The 14,295-nt window shown below is 40.0% G+C and overlaps 1 long non-coding RNA gene across 1 annotated transcript; it reads right to left on the bottom strand.

Moving 5' to 3' along the window:
* Nucleotides 1–1,026: 1,026 nt before the first annotated feature.
* Nucleotides 1,027–14,289, bottom strand: LOC121672799. The gene is made up of 3 exons (XR_006018997.1): nucleotides 14,191–14,289; nucleotides 11,920–11,928; nucleotides 1,027–1,037 (listed from the first exon to the last, which is right to left on the bottom strand). It is a non-coding gene; the product is annotated as an uncharacterized LOC121672799 (long non-coding RNA).
* Between the last annotated feature and the right edge of the window lie 6 nt (nucleotides 14,290–14,295).

Genomic DNA, 14,295 nt, shown 5'->3' with positions numbered 1-14,295 from the left:
TGTTGGGGTAAGAAAAAGAAGAATGATGTCAACAGCTTTGATTATTTTTTTTTCTCTGCCTGGCAATAAAATGACCCAACTGAGTGGCACCAGAAGCTCCCTACAAAAAAACCCCACCAAAAAAGCACAAACTCAACTAAATGAAAACCACAAACCCTCTTTCCTCCCCCAAAAAACCAAAACATCCCCTGGCCAGAAAAAAACCCCAGCCCCAGGAAGCACTCAAGAGGAGGTATATACCCTGAAAGGGGCCTTCCCACATTATTTGTGGGTTGTTCGCTGGCAGAAGATCATGAAGAGGTCGGTCAAAAAGTTCTTCTCTTAGCAACTGAAGAAACCTGTTAAAGATAAAATTAAAACAGAATTCTGAAGGTCCCCAGGAAAGTTATAATACATTTAACCAACTAGTACATGTGGAAAGGAAAACATCCTTAATGAAACTTGTTGCTGTTGTTATTTTAAAACAGAATGACAAGGAGCAAATTTAAGGATATGTACACATGCCTTCATACACAAAAAGAAGGCCTGTCCTAACAGGGCTGCAAAGTACCCAGCCAACAAATTTTGACAATTAACAAAGGTTAAAGCCACTAAGTTCAACACTGAAAGAGTAGCTAGAGAAAACTGCAGTCTAGCTCAACATCAGACAACAGGATTTCAGCCTGTACTGTAACAAAGAAAAAAAAAATTTTTTAAAAAGTTTACTTCAGAAGCTCAGTTTAATTCCTTTCAGCAGTAATTCAACTTTTTCAATGCTGCTGTAGGTCTGAGCTCTACAGAAAAGCAAGCAGTTACTTCTTTTACTCCCCCAAATCTGATCTCGCACTGGCTGAAATCACTTGTGAAACTGAATACAACCCACATACCCTTTAAACAGTGACTCCCAGGAGTGCTGTACGGTTAAGCACAAAGGATTACACAGCTTCTGGCTTAGTCCAGCACACAACACATGAAATTTAGAAAGCACAGCTTCCTGAACTTGTATCTTACATTCTGTGTTCATCTTTTTTCTTCCCCCGTAGAGAAGAATGCCCAGCCTACAATGATGTGTGTCACCCCTTAAGCAAAGTGCCTTAGGGAACAGCACTGGAGCACAGAGAAGCTTTGAGAAAGGTCTCAGGCAAGAGACAACAGCGGCTTTAGGGGTTCTTCCACTCCATCACACACAGTAGGGAACAGGAAAGCAACTGGGTCTCAGGATGATAACATTTATGTAAGCATTTGGTTTCTGGCTTCTAATTATGGGTGTAATTCTTTAAGAGTGTGGCTGCGCCATGTAGCACCCCTGGGGGCTGGGGTACAGTCCCATCCTGCCCTCTTGGGGAGATATTAAGAGTGTTCAAAGATGAAAGCTCCAGGGATTGTGTGGTTTGGCTGCTCTTCAATAGCACAAAATTTCCAGTAAGATATTTGGGACCACTCAGTGACTGACAGGCTGGGAAGGCAAGACATAGTTGGTAACAGGAAACTTGCACACAAGCCTATTTCCATTTTGTCTTCCCAAGATTTTTTTTAAATTTTCTCTTTTTACAAAAGTAACATTTCTGTTATTATTGAAATAAAATTTGGCTTTTTTGATGTTCAAATCCTTTCAGTCTTTTGGGAACTCACCACAGCAGAGGGGTTAGGCACCTCAAAAACTGCGGAGGTCTCCATATCCTGCCATGGCAATCCAAGATGATCTCTAAGGCTTGCTTCTTCCTACAGGCTCCAGTACAGGTTACACAGTCAACACTCCCCACACCAGGATCCCCTAGAGCTGGTCACAGGACAGAATTTTCACCTTCCAGTTGCACAGCAGTCACATGTTGCCCACACCTTCTCTTGCCAAATCCTGTTAGTGCAAGACCAGCTGATATTGCTCCAGGCTCGCGTCTACAAGCATTGTAACGCTGTACAATAGAGCTTGTTTCCCCCAGAATTCCCTAGACAATATGCTGGCAACACAAGAAGCTGCTGAAGAGATGCAACTGTTGTGTTAGCAACTTGGTGCAGAAAAAATTTCAGATCCAGAACATCAGCAAGGCAATAAAAGGACAAAATCAAACACTGTCGTGTTTAAAAGTCCTCTCCCCTCAGAATAACCAGGCTTCAAGAACAATCACCTGACATCTGAGAAAGCAACATCTGTAACAGCTATCCTTATCAAGAAGGGTTACCCACATCACAATGGTATTTTCAGTCATGTCATTACACCATGATAAATGCTTTTTTGAGAAACCATTTACAAAATTTTCCTTCAATACTAGATGAAAGCGTTCAGACACACTGTTACTATAATTATTATCCATTGCTTAACCAGCATTACAGCAAGTCACACTTCCTTATACACACACCTGTAAGGGAAACAGGAAAAAATAAGAATATTTTATCCAGATTAAGAGTCTATGCATCCTTCCTCTGTGATTAAGAAAATAAAATAAATCACGCACATGTGTGCATGCACACATGCAAGTAAGTGGATGATCTGAAAAAATCTTACATTTCTCGTCAGTCAGAACTGAAGTCACTCCATTTGAAGTTAAACTCCAAGCTTGAGACAAAAAGTACAGTATTAGATGCATTTTCTTTGCTAGACTAAAAAGAAATTCTTCCAGCTTTTTTAGCATTCTCATTTTTTCCCAGTACACCTAAGTTCTCCAATTCCAATATACTCTGGTGACCCAGGTAGTCAACAATTTAGGACAGCAATACCCTCTTGTGAAATCAAGTACATGAGATGCTTCAGAAAAAGTTTGTATAAATATGTATGGCATTACACATCAATTAAAAAGACTATTAATATGATTACATCAGCGCCTGAATAGACACAACTGGAAAATGGATGAAATGATATGGCTGTGATATAGGATTCTTTGTAATCTGGTCTCACATCTTACATCTGTGTCAACTTCCAGGAGAAGCATCAACTGAATAACATCAGTTGGAACATGGTAGAGTTAAAAAACTGTCATACTGAAAAAACATCTGCCAAGTGCATTTTTTTCAGCTCTCTTAATTTTGCTTTTTGATTATGTTTATAGCTATTCAGAGGGGCAGTATGAGCAAAAATTTCTAACACATCACTTCGACTATATCCAACTATTCCCCCTTCCCATGGTACATCAGTCTCCCTGCACTCCCTTCTAAGGGCCCCCGAGTCTAGCATAATATTGACTTTCACATTTCTATGTGCATTATTAAATCCTGCCCCAAAAGTTGATGGTGCCAGTCTTCAACCAGCCATTAGTTACATTATAAAGCAAGTGCTTCTGTTTTCTCTCCCTCAGAGAAGATGGAAACATACCAAAAATATCTACAAAACTATCTGGTTATCCTCCAAATCACTCCTTTCCTGCCAAGCATGGAGAAGCACAGCAGCAATGCAGCAGGTGTGCCAAAACCATTGTTCATCCTGACAGCCACCACAGTCTGCTTCCTTCACTCCTCAGCCTGTTTGTCATGTTTCCCAGGCCTTAAACAGAGAACTCTTTAACCTGGAATCATCCTGTTTGGGTTTTTAAGACACCTAAAACTCTGAGACCACTGTCATAACCTACAGACATAACTACATTATAAATTAACAACTTCAGAAAAACAAACTCCTGCATGTCCATTGCAACACTTCTCCCTCAAAAAAACCCAAGAGGTTTCCGAACTGTCAGTTACAATAACAGTAATAAAAAAGCCTATGGCTTCTCTAACTCCCACGAAATACAGTGTTCTAGAAAGAGGATGTATCATCTCAGACAGACAACCTACCTCTGAGAGGAACCTTATGAAATAACCAAATGAAGCCAAGATCTTAGGGCCACCAGAGTAGTATGAAGAAGGCACTTCTTCCTCCACACCAGTGCTCTGGGGCAGGCAGTTCACACTTAGGCTCACAGAAGTAAATTCGGCTCACAAAATTAGCACTTTTGGAGGGATGACAAGAGGGGAGGAGTGGGCTTGCTTTATTTCCTACTAGGTTAGTGACCTGAATCAGCTTATCAAGAAGTTATAGTTAGGGCAAGGAGAGCGGGACTTCATCTTCCAGGTATGGATCAGATGAATCCTGCCTCTGAAGACTATAATCAATGTCTTTGTAATTCTGGTCTGTTTTATGCTGCCTAAGAAGTTATTCCTTCAAAAAAATTTGGAATGCCTTAGAACTGGCAGAATGCTTATTATACTGAACGACAAGTACTGGAACTGATATACAGATTATTTCCCCCTCCTTCACCCTCTCTGATGACCAAGTCTAGAACTGGACTTACCATTTTATGGAATTAAAACTTCTGCTTAGTGTCACCAAATACATCAAAATAATATAAGGGTTTTGGTTTCTTTTTCTTTCAAATCTAGAAATTTAAACAAATATGTACTTTTTGCTAAGCTGAACCAGTGAGAAGTATGAAACAGTAGTGACAGACTTCAAACAATCACAAAATTATTACTAATTTTGGAAACAAGACATTGATAGAAAGCAGGGGACCAGGAAACCAACTAAAGCAAGTTGACTTTTATAAATCAGCACATTAAAATAACAGAAAAGTTCTGCATAGGTTCAGTACCTCATTTAATTATCAACTTTCTTCCACAGAATTCAAGAAGTAGAGGGAAGGAAAAACACAACTAACTTATCAAAAAAGCAGTCTGGAGTGCTTCTGACTAGGTAATTCTTACACTGTAAAGTAAGTAGGATGGGAAATGAACTGCCAACATCCCTTTCAGCTGTAACAATTGATACGATGAGAAGAGATTCTGACTGGCTTTATCTTCAAATTTATCACGGATACTACCAGATACAAAAAGTTATGGTATGGTGGACCAGAGGCAGCTTATGGCTTAGAGAGTGCCTTTCACAGAGGTAGAACATCATAAATAAAATGTAAACATATGAAACACCATTAGTCAGCAGGACTGGAACACTGAAAATGATGATAAACATATGAATAATGAACTGAAGCAATACTCTTTCTTTGTATCTTACAAACAAAAGCCAGAAAACATTGAAAAGCATTATTTTCTATCTTTCAGTATCACATGTTGGAGAGAACTCCTATGACAATTTGAATTCAATCAAAAAAGTCACATCACAGTGGTGGTGATGCTGAATTAAAAATCAGAAAGACCTACCTTCAGAAACTACTTTCTATTTATTGTGTGAACTTCACACTGGTATCACAACAGAAGCTGGAGATCAGAGCAAGTTGGGAAAATTGAGGACTCACTGCGAGATTAACTGCTCTGAGTAATACTTGCACAGAAAAATTATTTAAGGGAGGAGGAAAGAGCTAGAATAGCATGGGAGGGGATAACCTGCTGTTTCAAACAATAGGAAGCTGTTAAAACAAAAAAAACAAGGGCCTCCCTAAGCACAGGAAAGTCTCATTTGAAAAGCATTGCCCCCACTGCCACCTACCAGGCAGGCAGCTCTGACAACAAAGATAAGGCCAGAAGCCCGGCCCTGCTTACCGACAACTCCCCTCGGACACAGGGCCAGGCAAGAAGGAGGAAAAGTTTTCCAAACCCTTTTATAAAAGACCAGCCTGGGGGCAGAGAAGTGGGAGACAGGGCTGCAAGGACTTCATTTTACAGCAGCAGCCTGCCTGTGCAAGGCAGGGCTCCCCTCAGTGTGACAAGTGAACTGGAGAGGTTCCTGCAGACTCTGCAGTTAAACATCAAGGATTGTTTTCTCGTAGGACAAATTGACAACCAGGAGCAACATGTCACCATTTAACAGAAAAAAATGGAAAGGACTCAAAAGATGGCTTCAGTTTTGGTCCCTCAGCTTACAGCCCTGCAGTTGCAATGCAAACTTAAAAGCAGTTTTTCAAAGAACAATTATTGCAGGACAATTCCTGGAACCATCCCCTGTGTTTCAAAGCCAGCGATACAGATCACGGAAAAAAGAAGTTTGTTCAGAAAAATGGCTTCCTACTCCCAAAACCTCCCATAAGCTCAGCAGTAGCATTACTACATGATTATTCCCAGACACTCTTACAGTACAGCTCCAGGACACGGGTGCCATCTGCATTCAGCATCAATTTGTTCTTCTAACACGGTCATGTTTAGAGCAGAGACAGGGAGACTTACTGTATATCCAAGACCAAAATAGCTTTAAAGAAAATTTTGGTTATGTTACAAAATAAAAAACCCCAAACCAATGCACACCATTGTCTTGCTGCCCCAGCACAATATAACTTTAACAGAATCAGACTGAAATATAATAATGCTTTGGAGCATACAAGGAGTTGAAGATACTATCCCCAGCGGGACCATTTACCTAATAGAAACAAACAATGCAAAAAGGAAGCATTTGGAATACAATTAAACTGGTTTGCCTTAAGAACAATTTAGTCTTGCAGGATAGAAGGGGCTAAGCCAAGTTTTAACTATGTCTTTCCATAATGATAGACTTTTGGAGAGACAAAAATAGAAGAACAAGAAAGGAAAAAATACAGCAAAGGCACAATACTCTAAGCAGTTTTACCTCGTGATGCTTCTACACAGCTTTTTAAAAAAGATTTAGTGTGTGCAAATTTCAAATAAAGTAATTTTCTAAAGTGCACTGACAGTGCCATAATTGTGAACAAAAAACAGTCCAATGTTCAGTAATCATGCTGGGCTCAAAACCTCCTCCACAGCTGTGTGTGGTTAAAACAGCATGTTAACTCCGTAGCACTCCTTCCTCAAACAGCTTGTATCAAGGAAGCAAATCACTTAAAAACACAATTTGCAACACCAACACAGACGTTTTCCAGGCAAAAGCAATATGTCAATCCTCATTTTTAGCATACAGAAAAAGTGACCAAGCCTTCCAGGTGTCTCACACTACTACTTGGATCTGCATGTTTACTCTCAAATACCTGTAAAATTTTACCAAGAGTTAGCAAGTCCATTTGTTCAAGTGGCATTATTTCCACAGCTCAATGACTCAAGGTTGGTATGTACCCTTGCAGAGAAAACACCGGTCTCTGTACTCCTTTAGTCCTCCTCCTTCCAAAGGACAAAGCATTTGCCTTTCCTCATCAGACACAAAATCCACAAACATCTCCCATGACTCCACTGACTTCCTTGCTGAGGTGATGCTGACCAATGCTCACAAAAGGGCAGGAGTATCTAAATCAGTAACATCAAGACTTTTGTAGTACTGATTTTTACAAATTCCAATTTGCTTCAGCCTCAGTTTCCGTAATTTTAGAACTCTTTGTCAGCTTTTTGATAAAATGCTTCAGGTGACCACACACACTTGAGTAACTACTAGAAAAATGGATCAAATTGTGGACATTTTCAAACACCTGCTTTGACATCATTTTGCACAGTCCCTCAGCACATGGATAGCGGAGACTATCAGTTACCTGCCTAAACAATAACCAATTCTTCAACACTTCAGTGCATGAAGAAAGCATGAAAATTATTTCTAAATGCTCTCTTGAAAGCAAGATCAGTTCTGCTTCCATCACACCTAAAATTAAAACTTTTTAGAATCATACAGCAGCAGAGGACAAGTAAGTGTTTTTACTACTAAAGCAAATCCCTCTGCATTAGACAGAAAATTAGAGCTCACTCTGCGCTGATGAGGGTCAGACAGTTCAAACAGCAAGCAGGGCTCCATGCCTTGAACAGAAGCAGGGGGACAGGTCCCCAGCTGAAGAACAACAGCACTGCTGCACTCACAAAAGAGAGCTTTGCCAAACATACCAGCTAAGAATCTGACTCACTGCCACTAAACTAAGAAAGAATTCAGAGCAATTACCACATTTCTGCACAGAACAGGAAGGGGGGGGGGGGGCCAGAAGCATTTCAACTCTTCTAACATCTCATCTAAATTAGGACAGCACAGCAACCCTCAAACTGTTCTGGTCAAGTACTGCAGCCCCTAGGGCAACTGGGACAGCAATGCTAGCAATTATATAGCCATCCACATAGCTACCTCAGACAGAAATGAGGCAGGAAAACCAGGCAAACGAAAGCAAGAGACAAGCCCAAAATCTCTCTCTCTCTCTGCCTTCCTTGCTTTTCTGCTTTGGTTCAAACAGCAGCAATTTGAAGCAAATGTATTTGCAAATAACCCCATCTATTAGAAGCATGCATGCCTACAGCATACCTTCATGGCTGTCAAGATAAAGAGATATTGTCAAGCAAAATGACAGAAGCATAAGTCAAAAAAAAATGAAGAAACAAAGTATAGATGACAGAGCTGAAACAACCATTCTCTTAAGATTGGAAACAGTTCTTTTCCCAATGTCTGCAGAGTCATATGATTTTGGGTTCCTTCTGCTGTTGCAGATCTTTTAGCTTCCTACCTAGCAAAGGCTATGCTAGCCCTTCCTTTCACCTTCGTGTAATTTTCCACCACAGCACTCCCACTCACAGAGCTGTAAATGTCAGCACACTTAGCACAGTTTAAATACTGTAAGTTTGTCTACATGGAGAAGTTCATCAGGAATAAATGCTACATGGTAAAGATGGAGTTTCTGGACTGCCAACAAAGAAGCTGGTTGCAGAGAGTTCCTGCTTGCCTTTCACAGATCAGTTCTTACTGTTCTCATCTGATGCTCTGTTCCGCAGGTGGCAGCCAGTGTAGGACCACGTTACAAACTGCCTCATAAAAATAATCTGGGTTAAAAATAACCAGAAAATAAAAGTATGGATTTATAATTTCAGTTATTCGAATACAGAGCAGTCCTGCAATATGCACTTGTAACTAGCATAACACAGACCAGCAAGCTACAGTGGGGTACAGGAGCAGAGAAACAGTAGTTACAGCAGCTTCTTTATGAGCTTTGCCAACAAAGTCAAGACACCATGTAGATGTACTAGTAGATGCACTCATTTCTAGCACAGGTAACTTACAACATGTTTTATGATACAGCTGTGCCAATCTGACAGCTGCTACCAGGGTGGATCTGTTCACCATCATGTGCCCCTTCCGCTCCCCTTATGCTAACACAGGTAAGTTTGCAAAATGACACATAATAGGGTGGCAAGTTGGCAAAAAACAACTCTACCAATGGAAATTTTATTTTTTCATTAACTTTCTCACTCAAATGCAGAAAAGCAGGCCTGGTCACTTCTTGACAGTGGCCTGAAGTTAGATCCTCTCACGCAGATAACAAAGCTGCCCCTCCATCTGCAGTCAGATGGCTGTGCAGCAATCGGGAACACAGACCGAAAGTGCAGTTTCATTTAACTGAGGAAAACAGCAGACTGTCAGTCTGTTTACTTTCCCTAGCCATGCTTCCACTGCTTCCAAGCACTGCACTGAGCTGTGAGCCACTTGCAGGAGCCACTTCAGCCAAGAGCTGAACAAGGAGAGAGCAAGAGCACCCAGTCAAGACCCAGCCAACTGCCCTGTCCTGTCCTTAAGCAGCCACAGATAAACTGCACTCCAACAAAGATGAGTTCAAAACAACTGATGCAAATTAAACCTCCTGGTTAATCTTTTCTAGCTTCTTTCTCTTAAGTAAGTACATTCTTCTAGAACACTAGTTTTTAACTTGGAGAATGCATCCCCTGGACTTTTAAGAAGTCTGAAAACAGGTGTTTGCCCTCTTCATTGAAAACCTTTGAGGTCAAAAAGTTAATTCTGTGGATAGAAAGCAGTGACCATCAATAACTTCTTTTTTAGGGTCTGAGGAGGGTGAAGAAGATGGGTTAAGAAAGAGAAGCTCCCACATCAGCAGTAAAATTTTCAAGAGGATAGAAAAAAAGACAATTAAAAAAAAAAATCTAGTAACAGTCTAACAAACTTTAGGGCAACGTGTTCAAACATGCTGGGCAAATACATATGCTGTACTCAGCTGACCTTTTCCACATGGCAAGACAACTGTTTAAATAAAGTCTGGGGAGTAGGGAGGCACAGTGAAATCTTGATTTTCCTTCATCAACATAGTCTTAGAATCAAATGGACCCATATAAAAAAAACTAATAAAAATCCATTCTGTTTTCTCTTACAGTCCAAGTTACTTTTTTATTAAAGCAGGCAATCCAGAGCTATTCAAGTAGCTTGTAAATTACAAGATGAGCAAAAATCTTTTTTTGCCTTTTCTCATATAAAAGAATAACCAAACCAAGCATAGTGCTGTTTTCGTAGCTACCAAAAGAGAATCAGAAACACATTTCAAGACTACTCAGACATTGACTAACATGAGGTCAGAGTTTTTACGCCTCCACTTTCCTTCAGCCTCCCAATGCTCATTCTCATCCTTGTGCAACCCTTCAACATGGCAACACAACAACCTGGTCAGGGTAAACAGCCGCCAGGTGGAAAGACAGGCCAGGGTAGTTTCAAGTCAGATCTGTTCCTCAGTATTCCCTCCATAGCCCCCACAAGCATTTTTTGTGTGGAGTGACTTAGGGTGCTAGTACTGGTTAAATTAGTTTAGACTACATCTGTTTGAACAAAATCTAAAACAAGCTTTTTAAAAACAAGCTTAGGAGCGACGAAGTGGAAAGCATTCCTTCATAGGTAAAGTCCAGTCCTCACTATCAAGAGTACTATTGTCATAAATCCATTCCAAACCTTACATTTGACAAACAAATCTGGCTCATTTATAACTTTAAGAGTAAGAAGTTGGTATGTACACTCAATATTTTCCACTTAATTGATAAAAGCTGTCTTAGTTCTTATGTACATGTGCTATGAGGCAGCATGCTCGTCATTGAAACCAGTCTTTCTTTTGGCAGATGATACAAAAAACCAAAAAAAAAAAATACTGTGAGAAAAAACAAAGTGTTAATAAGCACATTACTATGAACATATCCTGCTAGCAATTTGACTTTCTACATCTAGGAACTCTAAAGAGTGATTCAAACTAGTTTTACCTGTAGCACTGGGAAGTCTGGGAGACTACAAAAGCCAGGGTTTAAAAGTTACCAAAGACAAGCAAGAATGAAAATACCACAGATGTAACACCACAAATAACTGCACTTCTTGTTTCTACTCCCTCCTAAAGCCACCACAAAAACAAGAAAAGCAATTCTATTGCATATTTACTCCCAGTGACTGCCAAACACAGTGCACTGCATTTAATCCATCCTGCTTTTTGTAACTTCCACCTCAGTAAGTGGACCAAAGCCAAAAGAATGTTTTATAAATATCCTATCAAAAAGAGATGGCAAAAGGTCTTCTTGACTACAAGACACCAGGTTATAGATGCTTGTTAATCAAACAAAGCACTAAACTAAATTTCTTGGTCAAAGCATGAGCACATTCTTTGAATGACTGTGATGCCATGCTGGGTCCAAAGCCAAAGACAAGTCTCCCATCATCTCTGCAGATGGGAAAGACACACACACACACACACAGAGTTTCATGCCTTAAGAGGTATGGTACAAAATCACTTTCCTGTAGAAAAAGGAATTTCCTGTGGTTTAAATATGCTCTCAGGATATTTGGAAATTAATTTATAGTTCAACTAAGTTAGGAATCAAAAAACAACTTTTCCTACATAAAGCACACATATGGCACAGAACCAGCATAACTGGAGTGATAAATCTGTATCCACTCTTCCTACAGTCATCAAGAACTTACATAATTTTGTGACCCTAAATTACAGCACACAACCTGTAAACCTTGAATCTTAGCAATTCTGTGGTCCTTGACAAAAGGCTTGCAAGAAGCCTTGAGAAAGAAAATTATGCAAGTTTGTTTCACCTGCCTGCATCAAATAAAACCAATGCTTTTCAGCCTCTTATCTGATATAAAAAAGGAGAGGACAGGTTGAAGGTGTAAGATTCACTTTGGAAACTAACTTGCATCATTGTGAAACCCAAATGAAAGTAAGCTTGGCTGCATTACTTTACTTTTGTATCACTTAATTTAACAGAAAAAACAAGATCACAAAGCCATAGAGAAAGTAATGAGACTCCTGAAATTTTCCCTTACACAGCTTCACATCCTGCATTAATTATTTTCTGTTCTGTCTTATTTTTGTCCTATGACTGCACCTTGGCAGACTGACATGCAGCCAGGATGCACATATAGCATAGAACTCCCAAGAGCATTTAAATCCATGCCACAATACCAAAGAGCTGAAAACAAAAGTCAGCGCCACACATGATTCTGGGAATCATCCCAATCACTATGGGGGAATCAGTTATTTTAAAACGAATTTTTATTTGCAATTCATAAAACTAAGTCCTCTATGAAAATCCGCCATTAGAAAGGAGGAGTAACAGCAATTCTTAAGTCAGCTTTCTCTTCACCTTGAAAAATTTCCTAATAATTTCATTAGAACAGCCATTATTTCTCAAAACTTCACACACCTACAAAAGCTGTTGGAGATGCTTACAATTCAGTGACTTTTTCAACAGTATACACAATCACATGTTATGATGGGTATTTTTTATTTCACAGCCATGGCAATTAAACTGGCTTAAGATGCTAAAATATGAACAAGGAGGGTAAGAAATAGCTGATGACTCCCAGAGGAAACAGTAAGCCACTTGCCAAAAATTTATGGAAAGTCACATCTGTCACAGTAATAGGTGCTGTAATGAAAAAATATACTTAAAAGTTAAAGGGATTTTCAGGTAGAAAAGTAATTTACCAGATTTCACCCTGTGGACTAATCCTACTATGCCCTGGATTACCAATCTGCTCACCTTAGCCTGGTGTCCTAACGCTGGAACATCCCATTGGACTACAAACCTGCTTCTGACAGAACACCCATGCTCTCTGCATAAATATGGGAGTAAAAAAATTGAAAAAGAGTAGTAACTAAACACTAGCATAATGTGACATGCACTCTGTTTCTCTCCCTGAGGCATGAGGCACACACAAAGAACAAGTACACATTAGTACACCTGAAGACTCCATTGGTCTTAAAGCATGCTAGATTAACATGCTTCATCCCATTAAAAAGCCCACTGCTAATATGTCAACTGGGATGATGCATTTTCCAGGACAAAGGCCATTGGGGCTGATCTATCTATGCAGGATGCCCACTACAAAGAGCAATATAGAATACCAAGCAGTATATGAACATCAGCAGCTAAATTTAGAAAGCAAGACCATCATCTACTGCATACTGATTAGACTGAAATGCTATCGAGGCAATAGAAAAAAAGAAACCTGCAGAATAATGGATTCAGACGTATGCATTCAAACCCAAAATAGGACATCTCTTAACATATACATACATACAAGTATTTTTTTTTTAATTTAAACAAAGACTTACTCCAGAACCCTGCTCTGCAGATTAGAACAGACTAAATCTACTTTGGAATCTAAAGCAAAAAGTTAGATGTGGTAGAGATGGGCATTTCCAAATCAAGGCTTCAAGGGGAAGTCTTAGCCTACATTTTTAGCATAAGAATGCCAAAGGGACTTTTCTCTAGTCTGAAGAATCAAAGCTGCTAAAGCCATGTTTTACTTGGTCACATCCTTCTGCTATCCAGAAAATTAGAGGCCCTCCCACCAACCTTATCTTCACATGATGATTCCCCTGAGCAGGGAATTTTTTTCATTATTTCTGCCAATTTTGACTTACCCGGTGAAAAGTGAACATATTAGCCAGAAATTAGAACCGCAAATACAGAAGTCTATTTATCATGAAGATTAAATGACTGTTCAAAGAAAGGTTTCAATGTCTCCCCTCACCCTAAAAAGAAAAAAAAATCCCAACCAACCAACAGAAAATACGAAACCAAAAGCCCCAACCAAAGCCACAAGCAACCCTCTGCCTTTCTTCATCAGAACCATCAAACACAACTCCTGTGCATAAAAATCTTTAGGCAGTGTAAATTCCACATGGGCTTACACATTCCCACCTAACTGGCAAAATGTGTAGTCTCTTTTCCATACAGGTGGCATATAATCTTCCATTGGCAAGGGAGGAAGAGCAACTCTAAGACATCTGATATCCCCTCTCTACTCCAAACCTAAGCGTTTGGAATTGCCTTATTTACCCAAGTACGAAGAGTTAAATTTCGCGGAGCACTTTCTATCAAGGTCAGTAGGTACACAGCACCATTCATCACCATGGAAAACACAATCAACTAAGGCAGTATCTGGTGCTCACTTACTATCTAAGCAACAGTTTAAACAAGTAAATACAAATGAAACATACAACATGATGGATGGCTGTACAAAAAAAAAAGCTAACAATTAAGTTTACAAATAATTAAACACCCCGCACACAGCCCATTTTTCCCGTCTAGCCTGCTGAAGGAGAAAACCCTTCATGTGCTTATACGGCAGGCTGCCCCACACCAAACAAGCCGACACCTGCTGCAGCGGCCCCGCATTGAGACGCCTTCCCGCCGTGTCCGGGCTCCCGGCGCTCCCGGCTCCCGGCGCTCCCGGCTCCAGCCGCCCCCGGC

This window comes from Corvus kubaryi, unplaced genomic scaffold (genome assembly GCF_017639235.1).
Source record: "Corvus kubaryi isolate FWS band 111438036 unplaced genomic scaffold, C.kubaryi_AGA036_p1.0 64969, whole genome shotgun sequence".
Classification (NCBI taxonomy): domain Eukaryota; kingdom Metazoa; phylum Chordata; class Aves; order Passeriformes; family Corvidae; genus Corvus; species Corvus kubaryi.
This window is presented reverse-complemented; position numbering and strand designations above follow the sequence as displayed.